We start from the raw sequence: 17,078 nt of genomic DNA, 5'->3' as shown, positions 1-17,078 counted from the left end.
GGGTTCCTAGGAGGAAGTTATTGTCTGTTCTACAAGATTATGGAATAGGAGGCAAACTTTTGCAAGCAATTAAAGGTCTTTACATGGATAGTCAGGCAGCAGTTAGAGTTGACGGTAAATTGAGTTCATGGTTCAGAGTAGTTTCAGGGGTAAGACAAGGCTGCAACCTGTCTCCACTGTTGTTCGTATTATTTATGGATCATATGTTGAAAACAATAGACTGGCTGTGTGAGATTAAGATATGTGAACACAAAATAAGCAGTCTTGCACATGCGGATGACTTAGTTGTGATGGCAGATTCGATTGAAAGTTTGCAAAGTAATATTTCAGAGCTAGATCAGAAATGTAAGGACTATGGTATGAAGATTAGCATCTCCAAAACGAAAGTAATGTCAGTGGGAAAGAAATATAAACGGATTGAGCGCCAAATAGGAGGAACAAAGTTAGAACAGGTGGACGGTTTCAAGTACTTAGGATGCATATTCTCACAGGATGGCAACATAGTGAAAGAACTGGAAGCGAGGTGTAGCAAAGCTAATGCAGTGAGCGCTCAGCTACGATCTACTCTCTTCTGCAAGAAGGAAGTCAGTACCAAGACTAAGTTATCTGTGCACCGTGCAATCTTTCGACCAACTTTGTTGTATGGGAGCGAAAGCTCGGTGGATTCAGGTTACCTTATCAACAAGGTTGAGGTTACGGATATGAAAGTAGCTAGGATGATTGCAGGTACTAGTAGATGGGAACAATGGCAGGAGGGTGTGCACAATGAGGAAATCAAAGAAAAACTTGGAATGAACTCTATAGATGTAGCAGTCAGGGCGAACAGGCTTAGATGGTGGGGTCATGTTACACGCATGGGAGAAGCAAGAGACTCATGGATTCAGCAGTAGAGGGTAGGAGGAGTCGGGGCAGACCGAGGAGAAGGTACCTGTATTCGGTTAAGAATGATTTTGAAGTAATAGGTTTAACATCAGAAGAGGCACCAATGTTAGCACTGAATAGGGGATCATGGAGGAACTGTATAAGGGGGGCTATGCTCCAGACTGAACGCTGAAAGGCATAATCAGTCTTAAATGATGATGATGATGATGAGATAATTGAGCGGAGAGAAAGACCTCTCCTTTTCTCTAGAAATAATCATTTTCGTGTGTTTGCAAGCTTCCAAAGAAGCTGACTGAAAATATTGCTGCTGGGGTCTTTTATTTGCCGTAGTATGTTTGGGAGCAGTAGTAAAAAGATTAATTATCTAGGGAAAGCTTTCACAAGAAAATAATGATGTGTGCTTAGTTCTCTACCTGCAATCAGTTGGCAAGTAACGTTAATTTTCTGAAGTCAGTGTTTGAAATCTCGATGATTCAAGCTCATTTTTGCCATCCAGGACTTTTCCAGCGGTTACTATATTTTTTTTTACTTCTGTTATTCATCTGCACATGCGAAATCTGTCATAACAAGTATTAGGTTATATTCCACATTTTAGTCTCATAAATGGGGTCACAGGTGTTAATGAGGCTGCGAAAAGGAAATAACTTACCATAAAAAATGCGATAATGGTGGTTAAAGCACTGTGGTACCCACCCTTTTCTTCTTCATGTGCCATAGGTACTTTTTGTTCACTCTGATGCACTGAACAGTTATGAGAGCGTTTCAATAATAAATTAGAGAACGTGTTCGCTATTGGGAAGTCTCACTTTCACTCTCACTCTTCTCTCTCTCTCTCTCTCTCTCTCTCTCTCTCTCTCTCTCTGTCTCTCTCTCTCTCATTATTGTGAGACTTGTTATAGTACCAACACAATAGCTACAAGTAGCATTTGTTTCTTTTTCGCCTCGTAGATGCGTTCCCTAGATCACTTTGGAACCACACATAGTATCTGTATAAATTAGTTAACGCTCATACGCTTGTTAGCTCAAACTAATACTTTGTTCACGTAAAGTCCTCAGATGCGCCACTCAGAAAATGATAAACTAGCTTGCTTGGAATGATTTCGGACAAATTATGACTCGGATTTTTCGTGATTTCAGACTTGGCGAAGCAACGTTTTCTATTGCACAATTCCACAAACGGTACCTTCGACGCGCATCCACAAAAAAAAAAAAAAAAAAAAAAAAAAAAAAACACAAGCTGCGTGTCTATACTATCCTATTATTAACTTCTTATATCTTTGATCAATATATTATTATTGTTTGTGAATACTCGCTTGATTGTGGTTCAATAATTATAACTGCTAGAAATAAATCTAAAAGCAGTAAGTAGCTGTTCATGCAACGAGGAACTGAGATTACTTATCTGATAGAGCCATCCTGATTCAGATTGTCCATGGTTTCATCTCGTTATTCCATCGAATGTTAAGACGCTTCTCACTGATAGGTCATTGCCGACATCTTATCCATTTCTTGGATACTTTTTATTTCTTCCATTATCGAGAATGTTTGTTATTTTCGTTGTCCTCGATATTATTTGCCCCTCATTTTAGTTAACCCTTTCTTCAAAAAATTATGGTAATATACCTAATAGCATGTACTACGATCATATTTCCTACACAAAATAGATATAACGGAGTGAAAATACCGTACATGGTCCCATAGTTGTAAATAACTTAGTGGATGAAAAGAAACAAACATATTTGTTGAGAACCAAAATAATGTACCAGCAAGAGACGAGACAATCTTAGTGCGCGGTAAATGGTTCAGAAAATGGTATCGTAAGTAATACTCTAAGTGATGCAAAAGGCTACTAATACAATTAAAAAATTAAAAACATGTAGGCTTTCGAGTTAATTAATTTTGCGAAACAACATTACACACAATTCATATAAAGAAAGGAATTAATGACTGACTGTAAAGCATAGTCACAGATTTACACGTTTATAGTCACCGTTTTGCAAGTTATTCGATGATACGTCCATGAGTCACAAGAAAACTATTGTCTTATTTCCGCTACTTGACAGAGGTCAGGACGTCTTCGCATACTAAAATAGTCCAACAGTCATCGATAAAAACGAAACAGTTAAATTACGTAATGGCAAAGTAGGCAATAATGTTGAAAAATATCATTTAGAATCTCACAACATACGAATTAAATTTTATATCCGTATATTAAGCAGCTAAATTGTTCATAACTGGACGAATTAAATGCAAAATTAAAATTATCCTTTTATTACATATTGTCGCAACGAATATTTGCAAAGAAAAGTAAATGAACATTTTGACGTGACGAATTTTTGCTACTGATTTCCAAACCGTCCAATTTCACCAACGTGTAAATCCTTTAGGAAGCTCCCTGGTTATATATTACACCTGTAATCTCCTCAGATGCCTGTGCTTAACAATACATTCGGATGATTAATAGGTACACGGAAAGCGTTTCGCTGGCCCGTCGCGGCGGCATCTGAGATTAGGAATGATGGCCTTCGCCGAGGAGAGGAGCTTCGTCACAAACTGGATCCTGGCGAGAGCAACAAGATGTCGGACGCGGGCGTGTCAACGCACGGGCCGGCCACCGGAAGCGAAAAAAATAGGCGCACGCCGCCATCAGCCGGCCAGAAGGGCGCGGCCCGCTCGTGCGCTCAATTAGCATAAAGGTTTAACGATCCCTCCGCTACGCAGCCACTTTCATTCAAGAATCGTGCTCCCTCCAGCCGTCCGCCGCTCGAAACGTTAAATAAATGTATATTCAAAGCGTCGGCCGTCCAAAAGGAAGAGCGAGAAGAGCCGGGCGGGCAGCGTCAGGTGCGGGTCCCGGTGCCGGTGTGTACCGCCGGCCTTGTACCTGTGCCACGGAATATGCCGTACAAGGAGATAAAGAAGGGTTGGGCGCGGCGCGCCGCCTTACGTCACATCCGGTGGACGCGGCGAGTGGGCGAGCGGCCGAGCTGGAGAGAGCGTGGCCGCCCGGTGGCCTACCCCGACAGGGGCTTCGCTTTTGCCTGCAGCGCGTCAGAGACGCATGCCCGGCAAATTTAATAGTAGTAGCAGTACAATCTAACACACGTAGTCGCGACACGCCCGCTGAATTTTGTTACATCCTGCGATATCAGCGTGCCATGCGGCCAATAAGCCACACAACTGAATTCTATAACCGACGAATTCGAACAGTGTATGACACTGTATTTTAAAAAGAGTATTCCAGTCAACATTGTCAAAAGCTTTCTCTAATTCTACAAATGCTAGAAACGTAGGTTTGCCTTTCCTTAATCTATTTTCTAAGATAAGTCGTAGGGTCAGTATTGCCTCACGTGTTTCAACATCTCTACGGAATCCAAACTGATCACCCCCGAGGTCGGCTTCTACCAGTTTTTCCATTCGTCTGTAAAGAATTCGCGTTTGTATTTTGCAGCTGTGACTTATTAAACTGATAGTTCGGTAATTTTCACATACGTCAACACCTGCTTTCTTTGGGATTGGAATTATTATATTCTTCTTGAAGGCTGAGGGAATTTCGCCAGTGTCATACATCTTGCTCATCGGATGGTAGAGTCAAAACGAGAATAATGGAATGTAATCGAATTAAGTCGGTTGATGCTGAGGGAATTAGATTAGGAAATGAGACACTTAAAGTAGTAAATGAGTTTCGCTATTTGGGGAGCAAAATAACTGATGATGGTCGAAGTAGAGAGGATATAAAATGTAGACTGGCAATGGCAAGGAAAGCGTTTCTGAAGACGAGAAATTTGTTAACATTTTTAAGTGTCAGGAAGTCGTTTCTCAGAGTATTTGTATGGAGTGTAGCCATGTATGGAAGTGAAACATGGATGATAAATAGTATGGACAAGAAGAGAAAAGAAGCTTTCGAAATGTGGTGCTACAGAAGAATGCTGAAGATTAGATAGGTAGATCACATAACTAATGAGGAGGTATTGAATAGAATTGGGGAGAAGAGGAGTTTGTGGCACAACTTGACTAGGAGAAGGGATCGGTTGGTAGGATATGGTCTGAGGCATCCAGGGATCACCAATTTAGTATTGGAGGGCAGCGTGGAGGGTAAAAATCGTAGAGGGAGACCAAGAGATGAATACACTAAGCAGATTCAGAATGATGTAGGCTGCAGTAGGTACTGGGAGATGAAGAAGCGTGCACACGATAGGGTAGCATGGCGAGCTGCATCAAACCAGTCTCAGGACTGAAGACCACAACAACAACATGACACTTTGTAATGAACAATTCCAGGTACACTGCAAATGGTTTAATTAGCAATGTTATTTCTTTATTACATGCTTGTTTCCGCTTTAGCATCATTCTTAAGAAACCTGGAGATGTAACATTTGGTTTTACCTACGTTTGTAACAGTTTTACATAAAGGTCAGTTTGCATACATACCTACATCTAGTTGGAATAGTTGCCTATATTGGATCAGTGAGTAATTTCAGCTGTCTGTTTGTTGCTAGATCGTTATAATCACGTACATTTTGTTTGTATAGAATATTTTCGTGAAATACTTTTGACAGCTGCATCGACAGTTTATTCTCGTTGATCTTTGGGTCTCTGCTAGTCGCTAATGTTAGCTGCATTCCATTGATATTATAATTTGTTATGATTTGTATCTATAGTTGTTTTCTTTTTGCTTTGATTTTTATCTTCATTCGTTTACCAAACTTTTAATAAAATTTTTTAGATAGTTTTCATGTTTGAGATAGACTTTTTCATGAAAGAGATCGCTTGGATAATTTTTAGTGTGTGTATATATTTCTAATTCCTCCAAGATATTCAAGGAATGTGCCTTTGGTATTCTGTGTAGAATTCGGTATATTCTGCTTTGTGGTTTTGACTCACGAGATGAAAGTAAAACCTTTTACACGCTGCTACACGCTTAAATCTGCCAACAGTCTAAGTACGAACATCGAACTAGACTGAGTCTGTTCTGAAAAAGCTGCATTATGTTGTCATTTAGTTTTATTTACAACAAAATATTAATGTGATACACGGAAAGTTTACGGAACACTAATTTATCCACGTTAATGGTGGTTAAGCTATGTGGTTGTGCACTAAATTACGTGAAGAAATGCGGCAACCACCCATTTTTTGTGTAGCTTTATTTTATTCGAACTCGCGATGCGAGCTTTTCCCTATCTTCAGTTTGCACAGTGCGTTTAGATCATCATCAGCATGACATTTTTCGTGGCTGCATTTTGGACGCTGCAGCTGCCTTTTTCCCTATACTTTTAGGCTCGTTTTTTCCGTCTTTATAGCCATAGCACAAACACTTTCATCTTCACAATATAAAAGTGTTTGTGCTATGGACATAATGCCGAAAGTTGAAGATGGATAACATCCCAAAACACGCAACTGCATGAAATAAAGCTATATGAAAAAGTGGCTAGTTGCTGTATTTATTCAAATTATTCAAGCATATTTGTGAAAATCCATTTCATGATGACGTTACCAAGTTTTCGACAAGCGTTAATCTGTTTTCTTATTGAAGTTGATAAACATATAATGCAAACAAAATGTTAAATATAACGCTTATTTTTAGCTGCTACGTGCCAGAACTACGGCAGAGTATTTTAACACTAGGTAGTTTGAGGTAAATTTTGAACAATGTGCTAAGCTCGCGCGGCAAGAGTAAATCCGTCATGTCTGTTATCATTACGAGAAATAGAGCGCTAGGTATATTACTGACGTATTATTATCACAGAAAAAAACGATGAAGCAAGCTTCAGAAGTGATAACAAACAAATCTCATACATCACAGTGAGATGCGTGAAACTGAAATGTAGTGCAAGCGGGAAGTGTTGTATTCGATAGGGCTATAGTTCGGCAGCTGCGGGTGGTTTCTGCAGCTAAAGCTCTCACAGAATTGTCTGAATGCGTGCCGCTCCTCGTGCATCAGCCTCACTCGCTAATTCTTTCGTATCTCTCAATCCTAAAATATTCCTGAATACAGTATAATTTGAGAAGAATTGGCAGGTAGGCCCTCGTGGCTTTATATTAGGTACCATGCCACCAATTTTTGTTATTACAATTTAATGCAACATTATAGTTTTTACGAGCTTCCGGCATGCTGGAGTCATTGCCGGACATCAAGTTATGTTAATAAATACAATGGAAAAACAGCCGAAGCTGCAAATTTCACCTTTATCTACTTGATGGCTAATTTTGGTCGTGAGCCATTTTCATATCATCCAGACAGTGAAAATGATGTTTCCAAAAATATAAGAAACATGTCAAGATAACACACGTAGCCTATACGTATAACAAAGTGCAAATGAACAATTACAGAGCATACAGATAACTGGCAGTCTATCTGGACATGGTTCTCATGTTTTGGGAAATACCATTTTCGCTATCTGGATGATTTGAAAATGAGCTCCGATGCGATAAAGCCATCAAATTAATTTGCAACTTTGGCTGTTTTTCCGTTGTATTGATTATGGTTTTGGCCTCTATCCGACCTTCAAAGTCTCCCATTTTTCCAATTTTCCGCCTACAAATTCCTCTCTACCATAGCTTTTCTGACTCCTTCTTCTCCTTGTTGTTTTCGGATGTCTTCTTCTTCTATTAGTCGGAATTCATTCCATCATCTTCTTAGGCTATCCGCTCTCATCCAAACGCCACACATGCCCATAACATCTCAGTTGTTTTGCTTCGACTAAATCTATTCCACTGGCGCCCAAGCTCCTATTCTTACGACTGTCTTCATTTCAAAGCAACACCCCAAAAATCCCAACTCCATTGACAGTAAGTTCCTCTTAATTCTTTCAGTTGTCTCCCATGTTTCTGTTCCGTACGTTGCCCTACCCTTTTCACTATATTTTTGAATACCCTAATAATCGCTTCTGATTTAATATATGTGCTCCATAAAACATTTAATTTTTTAGTTTGCTCGTCTACTTCGGCTACTGTCGTTCTTTATTTCGCTTTCACTGCATCCATTTTTGTTAATAACGACTCCCAAATATTTGTAACAGTCCACTGACCGCACTTTCCCAAAATCTGTCAGGTCTTTCTGAGTCTGTTTGCGTTACACGAACATCCTCAGACACGTGTAACATCCCCCTCACTTATCGACCTTAATGACAGTGAAAAATGAAACCGCGTGTACCTAATGGGAATTTGGGAAAAGCAATCGTCACCGAAGTTGATTTGTCGGTAAAGAGGGAGGAAAGGGTTACATCTAAATGAAAGGAAAAGTGTTAATGAAACTGGTGGAAATTAATTTTGAAAAGGGGTAAAGTTAATAAAGAAAGTAAATGTGCAGCCGTTACGTTAACAAATAACTAGCGGTAATTAGATATTTGAGATTTGGGGGAAATTACGGTCGCCAGTCCTAAGGACAATTACTATAGTAACTGAAAAAGAAGGATATGCATTTCCGGCGTTACATCTTGACCAGTTAACCCAGTAATCAAATATTATGTTTTCTCTAAATTAATGGTTAGGCCCCATTTCTAATATTCTCTGTGCTACTTCCTAATCACGTACTTCATGTCATACTCCTCATCTGCAAAAATGACTTGACCATCAGCAAAATATGAAGTGAAGCGCTAGTCATCATTGTAGGTACACGTGTACAACGACAGGAACTTTCCCATAACCTTAAGGCAGAAGTCAAGTATATTTTAAATAATCTAGTTGTCATCGAGCATCCTTATCATAACTCTTTGGTCAGATATTTCTCCAGATATTTTTGTACATACTTTAATTCTACAAGTTGTGCCACTACATCCCAACATTTGTCTTGTGTCGTTTAGGAAACAACTGTGTTGCGTAATAGATATTAGAACCTCCATGGTACAGAATACAAGATGAGTTTGCTAAGAACAGCGCAACCTCATTCGGTTTATTCCTAGTGCACAATAATGTTTTTGTTTATACATTCATGCAAAGTGTTCATTTATTACGTAAAAATCTGAAGCTAAATATTCATTCATGTTTCAACACCACATTATATCAACACTATCTACCGACATCAGGAGCGTGACGATGACGTTTGGTTTCGATTTTGCGTACTGCTTCTTCCCGTTTGCATGCCGGAAGAACTGAGTCTGCATCACCTCATAATGAGTGAGATGTTTAGATCAGAAACAGGATGTTATCTTTGTATTGTCCATTGCAGAGCCTTGGCATAAGGTTTTACAGAAACTAAAAGAATAAAAAAAAGGCATTACAGATCGTCGATGTCTTGTGAGATCAAAGAGTTTTATCACTTTCTTATGTTGCATATTTTACCAGACTCCTACTATGTGTTAAGTACTCATTCACTTTATTAACGTATTGCTTAACAGGTACTTTTTATCTGCCCCATTAAATGAGTTCGGTTTGGTAATCTCATTAATCTCTTTGAATAGTTTATTCCACCATTTTATTCCTTATCAGAAAATGCTGTTTTGAGTTTCATTTTTATTCTTATCTTGACTAACGTTAATTCAGTCGGTAATCTTGTTCTTTGACCATGGGCTGGCCTATTGGCGCAGTAATTGTTAAGGTTTTCTTTTGATGTAAATGAGTGATTGGTAAATGCACTCACACGAACAGACGTTTAGAATGACCACGATTACTTGGAAAACATTCTGACTAGTGTTAACTGAATCTCTTTAGTGTGCTACTAGTTTTCGAAGTACAATATTATTATGAGGCTACAGGATATAACTTCAGCATAATCGTCTTTTCTTAGAAGCAGATTTGACATTCGTGGTTTAAACTTGAAACAGAATGGTAATCGGAATAGTTGTAAACTATGTGCCTAAGTATATATGTTAAGGTAATAGTTTAGGGTCTTGCAGCATCGCCGTTTTTCTTCTCTCTTCTTATTATTTCGTTTTCCAGTTTTTAATATCTGCACGGCACGTTTTATGGACAGATTCACAAACAAAGAACCGAGGAGTGCATTGAGAATCTCCTATACGATCTGTTACTGTCTCCTCCATTAATACTATCTAGTAGATGTTTCATACGAGCAGTAATCAAGAAACTACCTCCTTCGTAAGTTACCTGCGTTTCCTAAGTATTCTTGAAATGAAACAGTCTGGGATCGTTCATAAATCTAGTTTCATGTGGTCATTCCATTGAAGTTGTTCTTCACCCATGATGCTAACGTACATTTTATGGTTGTCACTGATTCCAGTGTATGTTCGTCAATCGCATAGTTAAACAATAGCTGCTCTTTCCGCCTTACACGCAATTCATTACAAATGTTAGTGTTGAGAATAAACTACCAGCCGTTCTCCTATGTTTCGATGCTCTTGTTGCCATTCAGCCCCCCTCACTTCACCCTCTCCCTCTCTCTCTCTCTCTCTCTCTCTCTCTCTCTCTCTCTCCTTCTTCGTCGTTCATCATGTCTTTTTGTGTCTAGGTCTCCCGCTCACCGTTTGTGTCAGATGCCAATATCGAAGCAGAAGTGACTGCCGCCGCAAAGTACCAACAAAACCAATAACTCCCTTCAGGTGAGTGTCTCAAAGCAAATCAGTATTTTATGGATAGACGAAAGTTTCGTAACAGTCTCCTTCTTTATTTGGAAGTAAGTAATAAGTCTTGTAGGAATGGCTTGGCTCCATTAAAACCTGCGCGGATAACAGGGTTTTCAGTCCGTGTAGACGTCACGGACATTGCTGTAAATAATGACAGGAAAACAGGTACCGGCAGCCAGGGAGAAGGACGTCAGGTTGCGGTACAATTCTGACCTTCGTGGCGTCCACACAGCTGTCGGGAAAAAGAGTGACTCCCTCAACATCAATTTCACCGCTAGCTGCGACTGTCTAGTGAGGAACTTAAAATCACATTAGTGTCAAATACCCGAGTGAAATGATATTATTCGAGAAAGTATATAACAGAAAGAACATTCCACGTTTCTCCTAGTAATTTCTGTAACTGATATCTCTTTCTAATTATAATTGTAGTGGTCACCAAACGTTGCTCAAACTGTCTCATGAAGACCCCTTTTCTTTTCAGCGTAATATTTTCCACATGAATCATGAATTCCACACAAAATACATAATATTTTCATACTACTATAATTTTTCACCGGAGTCATTTCATTAGTCCAAAATCCATATTGTTACTTCGTATAACGGTGTTATTTTTCTGTAGACACGGTTATTATTTCAAGGAACGTACCTTGAGCCTAGACTGTTTCACGTTTCTAGTTCTCTGCTCAAGATTACCTTGACAACCTCGTCAAGTACGTAATCTGGAATTCGTGGATCACCTGACCAAAATTACTGAATGACTCATCTAAACATCTACTAATCTCGCGGATAGAAGTAAAAAAGCACGTCATTCTTCTTCTTCTTCTTCTTCTTCTTCTTGTTTTCTTCTTCTTTTGCGTCTTATTATTATTATTATTATTATTATTATTATTATTATCATAATTCTTAGAATTAGTATTAGTAAACTCACTATATATTAATGTAAGCTTATAAATGGATTTCACTAAATAGTTATTCATTATGGGCAAGCCCAACGTCTACGTCATATCAGGAATTTTTACGTTTGGTTTAAACTCCCTGATGATTTTATGCAGATTATACTTTCTACACACTGGCACGAACTCATTCCACTTACCTGCTCTTCGTCGCAGCGATGGAAAAGAAACAGGAGAATCAAACGACGCGGACATCTGACGCCGTTCAGATTCGGTGATCATTTTGGGAACAATCGAACGGCGTCTTTTCTTTCTGGTTAGTAAATTTATAATCAGATGTGCACGATGCAGTTGTTCTCCTTCTACTCTATGTCTTAAAATACTTTGGTATAGTTTTGTATACAAATACTAAACAATGTACTTCCAAAAACTCCGTGCGTATTTATCATATTTTTGAATATGAGTAATTCGACACCTCTTGAAATTCTCGAAATTTCCTTTCGCTAGGATTTTCTTTATATGTTTACACGTTCAACATTTTGCTGACAACTAGGGGAATCAAACCACAGTGTTAACTAAAGTTGTATACCTTTAAGAGAAAGGAATAATTAATTTAAAACTAGCGGTAAGTGAAACAGTTTTAACCTTCATACAAGTTTTCTGCTTACTTGCAGTTAAGCGGTTAGACCACAGCAGAATTTTTTATAGCCTCGTTTTTATTGGCTTAAAATACTTATTAGAGAGTCTGTTTCTAAGATTAATTCAATTAAAGTGAGTTTTAAGTGTTGAAATATATTAAATTCGCGATTTACTGTAGGGGCGCCGGCGAATCCGACCTCTCGAATGCAACCGATGTAATACTATACTGTCCTATACTAAAAGGAACAGGGGTCCTTTTAGTTTCGGACAGGATCACAGACAGCATTAGTATCAACTAAAATACTATTCTCAACAGTATTTCTCATCGTACCATCGTTCGTTTATGGTCAACAGTCCGAAAGCACCTGCTTGTTTCGTGTCTGCTTGTCATTTCGCCTGTTTTTTTTATACAGAGCAAAACGTGACTGGTCGCAAATGACAAACAAACGGATTTATATGGATTGCAAAGTTGCGAAATGTAGTCAAAATCGTGCAAAAAAGGCTTCGATTGGTAAGCGGAAGCAAGTTAATCGATATAATATCGCCAAAATGAGAGTGTTTCGACATCGGCGAAAAAGACGGCCAGCTGTATTGTACTGGCATTGCCAACTAAAGATTTGTTCAATTTCAATATTAAAAAACACAAGTTGGAAATTTAAGAACTTTTTTCTTTTTCAAAACAACATTTTCAAGTTGATGGGAGCTATGACTCGCGAAATACACATGCAGTTAAATTTTATCGTTTAAATTTCATCGTTTTTTAACTTGAGTCAGCGTTATTTCTGCTGCAGTACGTAGGATTCTTGTGAGGTATTTTAATTTCGATTATGAGTGCAAGTTTTTATGACAACTTGTTTTCAAAAAACTTTTATTTCAGAGTTGAACCGTTCTGTTAAAAACGATTTTTTTATAATATCCCTACGTACTACGTTACACAGTGTCATCAGTTTCAAAGCAGATTTTGAGATTTTGTTTTAGGCTGACAATTGCGACGTTCAAAGCTCCCACTCACCGCCTTCGCACTCCGCGAAGGCATTTCGTTGTTGTCCTGTAGTGTCCTACAAGACTGTATTAGGTATTTTTTAAGCAATAAGCTTGTACAGGTTTTTACTTAAGAAAATACATAATACGATCTTAAGGGTGTACAATACCTGGTCTATTCCCTTAAGAGAATACATTCTTAATCAAATAAGCTTAAGATAACCAGCTTCCAAAGTATTATATGAAATAAAAGTGTTTTAAATCATAAACACATCTGACACACTATGTAGTTTTTCACTTGACGGTATTTCTGTTATAGTGAATTACGTGCTAATAGGCTGCAAATGCAATAAGGTTCATTCAAAATTTATTTCAGAATCTTTTCAGGATTTTTTTACACCTTGCCATTGTTGCTCCAAGTGTTATGGATTCATGCCACGAGTTAAGGTTTGATCTGTACGTTGTGTGCTATCTGTACCAGATAAAAGTAAAAATAGGGCTGGAAAATTTATCGGTTGCCCAGTTTCTTGGGAAATGATATCGATTACACAGCGTATCAGTAATTTCCTCTTTTTTCCTTATTTTAGGAAAACCATATGTTTTAGAGCAAATATAATAGTCTGACTATACAGTGTGTTATTTGTAACGAATGAATGACACACGTACATGAAACGTACAATCATAATGCGTAAAGTCTCGAAATCAGCTTAGTAACCAAGTTATATTAGTAAAGCAATATCCGTCTTTTGTCTGACATAGTTCACTGTTTTTCCCTCTTTTTACTTTTTCTTCTCATGGCCAAGTGCGGTTAAGACAGATATGTTTATTTAAATCGTATGAACAATAATAAGCACTAAATTTATTTCCCACACTGAATAATACATTATTACTTCATGCTAATAATACCCTTTTTATATGTTATTAACAGGTTTTGCGAGGACATGCGGGTGAGTCTTATTGCATGAACGGTTAACCGACTTCGACGAAGTTGTCTTAGTCGCCATTACTGCTATCTCACTGAGAACACCACGACTTGTAGTAATTATTCACTTACGAAGTCCGATTAGCTCGTGAGAACAATATTGGCATACGTAAGATACCAGAATTCCAACTTGACACGGTCGCGAAATTAAGAAAGCAAACCATCTTTTTCTGAACTACTTAATATTCATGCAAATTGAAGATTTTCTATTCACCGTCAATTTAACACTCAAGCAGAGTTAAAACAGATCATTGACATGATTTATATGTAACTTTATTTCAAAACATTCGTGTTTCCTGATTGTTTGATTCTTTTTTTGATCTATGCCAACGGCACGTACCAGTGATGTTAACCTGATTCTGTGAGTTTTGAAAGGGTGAAAAACCCCTTTCAAAAAGAGAACTGAATTCATTGAAAAGCAAAAAATCAAGGTAAAAGGCTTGAAATAAGAAGAAGTGATAACTGTTAATTTTTTTGTAAAGATATCATTGTTAGCAGCTACTACAACGAAGTAATACGTCACCCATTTAGTAGTAGTACTGGACCTGGCTATCGTAGCACTAGAATCTCCTATTTAAAGCATGTAGACAGAAAGAATTAACCATCTGAAAATTGTAATCATTATGTAATTACTTCAGATTTTGTAAAAAGGTCATAAAGTACTGTATAATCATAACTACATGCGCTCAGCTTGCAGTGGAGATTAGCATTTGTTTTCCAAAGAAATATTTTATAGTGTTGAACAGAGCGCAGATACCATCTGTAAACTGATAGCTGCATTAGGGTAAGTATAGATTTGACAAACTGTTTTGCACGATAGTATGGTATTAACGTGAAGACAGTTCAGTAGGGTGGCTTCTTACTGACAAGTAGCATGATATCTACGAGGAGTGAAGTTACGTCGCCGGCTATATATAAGACTGTTGCTGAACTTATTAGTGTTCTTGTTTTGTTAAAGTAACAAGATTTTAAAAATTCAGTAGGTTGTATGAATCAAAGGCAAGAAAGTATGGCTAGTCATCTGTATTCTGACTGGTTGGATGCTGCCAGCCACGAATTTCCAGCTACGAATTTCTCTCCTGTATCAGCCTTTTCGCCTTGGAGTAGCACTTGAAACCTAAGTCCTCAATTATTTGCTGGACGTATTCCAGTCTCTGTATTCCCCTACAAATTTCGCTCTCTACAGCTCCCTTTGGTTGCATGGAAATTATTCCCGGATGCCTTAACTGAAGTCCTACCATTCTCTCCCTTCTCCTTGTCAGTGTTTTCCATATATTCATTTCCTCGCCGATTCTGCGCAAAATATCTTCATTCCTTACCTCGTATTATAGCATCACATCTCAAATGCTTCGATTCTCTTCTGTTTCGATTTTCTCACTGTCCATCTATCATTACCACACAATGCCGTGCTCCTAATGCTTATATATTCTAAGAAATTTCTTCCTGAAATTAAGGTCTATCTTTAATACTAGTAGTTTTTGTCAGAGGTAGTCTGCTTTTTGCGTCCTCATTGCACCGTCCGTCATGGGTTATTTTGCTGCCTAGGCAGCAGAGTTCCTTAACTTACCTACTTCGTGATCACCAGTCCTAATGTTTAGTTTCTCACTGTTCTCATTTCTGCTACTTCTCGATACTTTTGTCTTTCTTCGATTTACTGTCAATCCATATCTTATACTCATTAGACTGTTCATTCAATGCAGCAGATTCTGAAATTCTTCTCCCCCTTTACTGATGATAGCAGAATCTTATCATTGCTGTCCTTTTACCTTGAATTTTAATTCCATTCTTGAACCTTTATTTTATTTTCGTCGTTGGTTCTTCGATGTATAGATTGAACAATAGGGGCGAAAGACTACATCCCTGTCTTACACCCTTTTTAATTCGAGCACTTCGTGCTTGCTCTTCCACTCTTATTGTGTCCTCTTGGTTTTGTACATATTATATATTACCCGTCTTTCCCTATTGCTTTTTCCAGATTGACATGTCCCATGAACATGTCTTTGATTTTTTGTTTTTTTTTTTATTCTCGCTTCCATTATCAACCGCATCGTCAGAGCTGATTCTCTGGTCCTTTACCCTCCCTAAAAGCGAAACTGATCGCCATCTAACATATCCTCAGTTCTCTTTTCCATCCTTCTGTGTATTATTCTTGTCAGCAACTTGAGTGCCTGAGATGTTAATCTGATTGTGCGATAATTGTCGCACTTGTCAGTTCTTGCAGCCTTTGGAATTGTTTCTATGATATTTTTTTGAAAGTCAGATGGTATATAGCCAAACTCTTGCATACTACACACCAAATTGAATAGCCGTTCTGTTGCAACTTCCCCCAATGATTTAAGAATTTCTGACGAAATTATGGCTAGCTCTTCTGCCTTATTTGAATTGAAGTATTCCAGAGTTCTTCTAAAGTCTGATTATAATACTGTATTCCCTATCTCTTCTATATGGACTCCTGTTTCTTCTTCTATCACGTCATCATACAAGTCCTCCATCTCCCGCTCTCTCCTCTGCATTTAACAATGGATTACCCATTGCACTCTTAATGTTAACGCCCTTGTTTTTAGTTTCAGAGAAAGTTTTGTTTTCCTATATCTTGAGTCAGTTCTTCCCACAATGTTTTGTTTTCGATTTCTTCACATTTTATAGCTCTTTCACCCTATCTTCCTTGCAGTTCCTATTTATTTCATTCCTAAGTGACTTAATTCTTGAATTTTTTTGAATATTTTTGTACTTCCTTCTTTCAACGATCAAGTGAAGTATTTCTTCTGCTACCCAAGGTTTCTTCGCAGTTACCTTCTTTGTATCGACGGTTTTCTTTCCAGCTTCTGTGACCGCTCTTTTTATAGATGCCAATTTCTCTTCAGAATCTATAGCCTCAGAGAACTTCAAGCGTACCTCTTCCTTCCTCAGTACTTCCATATCCCATTTCTTGGCGCATTTATTCTTCCTGGCCAGTTTCTTTTACTTCAGCGTACTCTTCATCACTACTAAATTATGAGTCTATATCTGCTGCTGGGTACGCCTTGCAACGCAGTATCTGATTTCAGAATCTCTGCCTTACCATGATGTTTCCTTACTCAAGTTCTTTCAATATCTCCAGGCCTTGCCCAAGTATACTTCCTCCTACTGTGATTCTTTAGCAGAGTATTCGATATTACTAGCTGAATTAAATAAATTTTTTTC

At 38.1% G+C, this 17,078-nt stretch overlaps 1 long non-coding RNA gene across 1 annotated transcript in view; it reads left to right on the top strand.

Annotated features, from left to right (window-relative positions):
• LOC126162933 (uncharacterized) overlaps positions 1-17,078 on the top strand; it is an 82,345-nt gene that overhangs the window by 41,358 nt on the left and 23,909 nt on the right. The window contains exon 2 of the long non-coding RNA XR_007535135.1: positions 10,286-10,376. This is a non-coding gene — a long non-coding RNA (uncharacterized LOC126162933). The remainder of the gene's footprint in view (positions 1-10,285; positions 10,377-17,078) is intronic.

This window comes from Schistocerca cancellata, chromosome 1 (genome assembly GCF_023864275.1).
Source record: "Schistocerca cancellata isolate TAMUIC-IGC-003103 chromosome 1, iqSchCanc2.1, whole genome shotgun sequence".
NCBI lineage: Eukaryota > Metazoa > Arthropoda > Insecta > Orthoptera > Acrididae > Schistocerca > Schistocerca cancellata.
Note: the sequence above shows the minus strand (reverse complement) of the source record. Positions and strands in the feature narration are given on the sequence as shown.